Source organism: Euphorbia lathyris, chromosome 9 (assembly GCF_963576675.1).
Source record: "Euphorbia lathyris chromosome 9, ddEupLath1.1, whole genome shotgun sequence".
Taxonomy (NCBI): Eukaryota; Viridiplantae; Streptophyta; class Magnoliopsida; order Malpighiales; family Euphorbiaceae; genus Euphorbia; species Euphorbia lathyris.
This window is the reverse complement of record NC_088918.1, coordinates 43,624,484-43,630,483: the sequence shown is the minus strand read 5'-3', so window position 1 is coordinate 43,630,483 and position 6,000 is coordinate 43,624,484.

The window sequence follows — 6,000 nt, the reverse complement described above, 5'->3', positions numbered from 1 at the left end:
ATATTCATATAATTTAATTTACAATTATAGAGGGTGTTTGTTTCAACTTTTCAGATGAGCGTTTAGCGTTTCCTCCAAACTACATGAAATATAGCGTTTGGTTAGGTTTATATAACCGCAACGTTTAGCATTTTCTCTCAAAACTGCATCGTTTTGGAGCATTTCACGAAAAACTCATATTTGGAGCTTTTCATAAACAACTGTTTATAGTTATTTGTTATTGACAAAATTATCTTTCTTATTTCCACAAAATATATTTATTTTTTAACATTATTTATATTTGTACAACATAATTACCGGAAAAACAAGGTTTTGTTGCGTTCAATAATTTTTTTATAGATTATTTTAATTAATTTGTGTAACACATTTTTTTATTTCATAATAGGGATAAGGTGCAAAAATACTCTTAACATTTATAGATAGGAGCAATTTTACCCTTAACGTCTAAAATTGTGCAATTATACCCCTAATGTTGACAGCCAAAAGCAATTTTACCTCTAACATTGACAAGTTGGGTCAATTTGAGAAATAATTTATCAAACTGTCTTCTTAGTCATGGATAATGTCAAATCACAAACATATGATTCAGCCAAAAGAGATTTCATATTTTTTGCGATTTAATAATAAAATTAAAAATTAATATTTATAAATTCGGTCAAATATTTGAATTTTTTTAGAAAATGTATAATTTTTATTTTCTTGAAAAAATACACGTCTAATCATATGTTTGTGATCTGTTAATAACAAACAGCTAACAGCTTACTGCAGCTGCAAATAGCTAACAGCAACCGCAACAACTATTAGCTAACAGCTGAACCAAACAGACCCATAATCTAATTATAATTATTAATCAAATTATTTTATCCCTAAAATACACTACAAAATTCGACCCATATAGTTAGTCCCTCTAGATTACAATTTCGTCCTCTGGTTCTAAGTCCCATGTGCGACCCATTAGGTTTTTATTGCTACTAGCCGTATATATCTTTTGGAATTAATTCATCCTGATTAATTTCAACTTATATATAACGGAATGACTTCACGAGCTGTTACTAATAGAACCTTAGACATTCCCCCAGTGCAATAAGAAGTCAGGTTGAATACTGATGTTTACCTTTCCGTATTAGGTCCAGTGTAATTCGATCCTTCATCAATTATATCCTTCAGACAATTCTTATAACCATGGAACGTGTCATGTTACATATAACGAATAGTCTGTTTATACTTGTCCATATTGAATTAACTCTGAAAGATAAGTTAAGTGAAATCTCCATTTCAACTCTTAACTATATCACCTTGCAAGGATTTCAGTCAATTCACCATAAGCGGCCCTTTGGATATATCTCCTACTTATCAGGAGTGACGAATGCTCAATCTATCATTAACTATCTTGCAATTACTTTATGTGATACCCAACCCTGATCTCACACACCCTAGGGCCTCCCCTGTAGTGGATATTGCTCGCACGGAATCAAAGCATCACACTCCATAATCCAGAATCACTAATTAATGATTGTTTGAGCTTGGGGATTACTTATACCTACTAACACCAATGAGATGAACAGTTGACACTTAGATAAATCTATCCATACTGTTATCTCAAGTCGGGTCCCAATCCTGATGAACTCCTTCACCGGATTCATATAACTGTCTAGATATCTTCATATCTAAAGCTTATGAAATCAGCTCCATGTCTCGATAGAAAACACTGTTACATGCAAGTCTCAACAGTAATCTGCCAACCCCTTTAACATATTACTTGACTTTGGTTGATTTTAAGTTTATTAATTATTATAAAGTATAGTCTCACTTCATGCTTGTATGAACACTCTATTAACTACTTTAAACAAGCTTGGGATTACTTTTATTTACAAAAGATTAATGCCTTTCATATATAGTTTCAATCATACCATATCTTATTAAAACAAATGATTTAAATAAACAATTTATTCATTAATATTTATATCCGAAAACAATTGTCTATAGGACATAAAACTCCAACACCTATTACATTGAATCTGATGGTTGCCTGAAGCACAGTCGTATTTGCAGGATGTCTGTCACATCATCAGGTGTGAAGTAGGATCGCAATACTAGTTCGTCCCACTGCTTGGTTTCTGATAGGGGTCAAAAACCCCTATCTTTAGGTACGGTTTTAGCACGGTTTTTAGCGTTATTTTATGGATAAGCGAGCAATTCTCGCATTTATATGCTTTTGTGTGAGTTAGTTAGAAATTGTATATGTTCTATTTACTTTTCGTTGTTTAGGCTCGTTTTCTGATTATTTTAGGCAAATATGGCCAAATTAGCATGTACGTTAAATTTCCATTACCTTTTATAGCTAATTGATCCGCCAAAAGTCGCACCAAACGGAGTGTTTACTCAAAATGAGCGATTAGCGGATCAATTTAGCCTCGGAACTAATGTTATTTGGAGTTTACGTGCGCGTGCAGGTTAAAACAGGAACGAGTTCGGGTGAAAATTGCGTTTCGGGACATCCAGCAGTCGCGCAAGGTGTTATGGGCATTCCTGCTCGTCGAAATGGCCTTTTGGAGCGAGATCGACGAGCTAGCACTACCATCCCGTCGAGCAGGCCCTTAAGGGGCCAGCTCAGTAAGCTGGCTATGCCAGATCAACCGAGCTGGCCCTTGGAGGCCAGCTCGCATCGAGCTCGCCTGCAAAGGCCAGCTCACCGACCTGGCTCGGCCAGCTGCCCTGCGGGAATCAGTCAAAAGACTAATTCCTGATCCCACGACGCCACGATCGACCCCACGTCTTCCCACATGCAAAAGGATACGAATTAGGTCAGAAAGAGGGCCCGGACCACGTCTATAAATAGGATTTTTCAATTGTAAAATAGACATCTTTCATTTATTGTAATTTACCTTAGCCTTCACCCTTGAAGAATCCTCTCCACCTCGTCTGTCTCCTTCAACCTCCATTGAAGCACCTTCGAAGCTCCATTCACCGAGGATTATTCAAGGTCCGTCCTTAAGTCCTAGGAAGCCGGCTGCAGGGTAGATAGGTTCACTGAAAGGGATTTTCTCATCTCTTTCATCTAATTATGTTTTTATCCCTTGATACAGTCTATGAATCCTAGGCTAATTGTATCCCCGTGACAATGTTCTTCATCTTTAATAATATTTTACCTCTTGTTTTGTTCGATGATTTATTTGTTTAATCTTTGTCTTACGCTTTATTTAATTGGTTTAACTCATTCAAAAGCCCAAAGATCTAGTTGGCACATATTGTGAGCTGAATCTGACCTAGTCAGAGCCTAGGAGATTGACGGCCTCTTAGTTGATTAAGCCCAAATTGCTGAGCCTTAGACCTAGTTTCGGCCTTATAAGGGAATCACGCACTAGGGACTTCATAAGGGTAAGTAGGGTTAATCGCCTTGAATACAAGTGACTTAGATTAGGTTTTTAATCAATTGACCTAATAATCTATCTTCATTATTATCGTTCATCCCATGTTCCTTCAAGTAATTGCATTAGTGAAAGATCACCTAGAAGTAGTTTAACTTAATTAGGAGTAGAATAACTTAATTAGGCATAGAATAACTTAGCTAGGAGTAGAATAATTCAACTAGGAGTAGATTAACTTAATCAAAACCAACTCAAAACCCCCCATAGCCTAGATAACACCTGAGACTAAGTAGCTCGATACTTGTAGGAATAAATCCTGTGGATTCGATACCTGGACTTGTCCAGATTATTACTTGATAACGACGAGGTACACTTATCCCTTAGTGAGCCTTCAACGGGAGACGCATCAGTTTCCTCGTTAATAAGTTCATGAACTAGCGTCATTTTTGGCTCCGTGAGGCATATCAGCGGTCTCCTAGAGTTTGCTGACGACACCCATTTGTCAGCCCAAATATTAACGCGATCCCCATTGCCAATCCACCACATCAAGCCATTTTTCACAATTTCCTTTGCCTTGCTTAAACCCCTTCAGAAATAACTTGGATTAGGATAATCCACCGCATTGATGAAATTTGAGTTTCCCAAGTACTTTTCCTGGAGCACCCTTGCATATAAAGATTCGGGGTAAGGCATAAGCCTCCGATATTGTTTTTCAATAAGTGCCAGATTAAACGACCAAAGCTATTTGAAACCCAAACCCCCTCTATCTTTTGCTTGGCATACATCATCCCATGATAACCAGTGCATATCTCGTCTCCCTTCCTTACCACCCCACCAGAACTTACTTATTAACTACTGAATTTCCATACAAAATGATTCAAGAAGATGGAAACCTGACATAATATATTGCAGTATAGCTTGTACTACAACTTTTTATTAACACTTCCCTCCCCTCGGTTGATAAGAGTTTCTCTTTCCACCTCTTCAACCTTTTTTGGATCCTCTCCTAGACATTAGCAAAAATCTCTTTCTTGGACCGACCAATAATTATAGGCATGCCTAGATATTTAAGGAAGGTACCCGTCTCCTACACCGGTAGTAAATTGCATAAGGTTGCCCGTCTTGCCATTGGGACGCCAGAGCTGAAGAAAATTTCTGATTTATCATAATTCACCACTTAACTTGATGCCTATTTGTAACGATGTAATATTGTTTTGATCATACCAACCTCATTCTCATTGGCTTGGCCAAAAATCATAGAATCGTCGGCAAAGAACAGGTGAGAGACACATGGACTTAACCTGCTCACCTTAATTCCATGTAAGTTGACTGCTTCCACTCCATTCCTAATATTAGCCGATAGAGCTTCTGCACAAATCAAAAAGAGGTAGGGAGAGATGGGGTCCCCTTGTCTGAGGCCTCGAGCTAGGTGTAAAACTTGCGGTTGCCCATTTATCAGAAAAGACATTGAAACTGACGACACACGCATCATTATCAACTTCACAAAGTGTACCAGGAAATTCATTTGCTCCATAACCATGCTCAAGAAATCCCATTCTATATGGTCATAAGCCTTGTTCATATCAATCTTAAGAGCAAAATTTCCTTTTACCCTCTTAAGTCTTGTTTTCATACTATGGAAAGCCTCAAAAGCAATTATAGCATTATCTGTGATAAGATGGTCAGGGACAAAAGTAGACTGTGTATCATGAATTAGATCTCGGAAAACTGATTTCAGTCTATTAGCCAATGTTTGGAGATTAACTTGTACAATACGTTGCACAATGCAATAGGCCTTAGGTCCTTCATAACCACATGATTCTTAACCTTCGGGGATCAAAGCTATCAGTGTGTGATTTAAAATTTCAGGCATGATAAGGTATAAGTAACAATATCGTCAGCAACAATATCCCAATATTTTCTGTATAAAAGAGAGGTCATACGACGGCCCTGGGGCCTTTGTTGGGTTGATCTGAAATAGAGCCGCATATATTTCTTCCCGAGTGAAATCAACTGATAACTAAGATATTTGATTCGGAGACAAGGTCGAATCAACAGCTGCTGCGAATTCCCTTTCACCATACACGTTCGTTCAGCTAAAAAGTTCAGTTAAATATTCGATTGCCACTCGCGCAATATTGTCGTCCCTAGTGACCCATTTACCAGATGCATCTTTGAACTTTCATAGGGTGTTGTTACGGCGTCTGGCTGTGCATTTGGCATGGAAAAAGACGGTATTTCTATCTCCCTGTTTCAACCAATCAACCTGAGCCCGCTGTTTCCCAATTAACTCTTCAGATAATAACAGATCGACAATCTGTCAGGACAATTCTATTAGTATATTAATATAAAACAAAAACTATCTATTTATAAACGAGATAAAATACCAAAATAATCTAATTATTTTTGGAGAAGTATGAATTTATTATGTACAATTAAATTATGTCAATTTAAAATCTTAACATTTATAAAATAATATTAATTAAATCCTAACATTCTATCAATTTCTACTTCGAGATAATTAGACATGTTATAATTACATTATTTTATAAACACTTAGATTTAAATTAATATTATTTTATATATGGAAATAAATTGACACTTTTGCCGATAATTTTAAGGGCATTTTGAT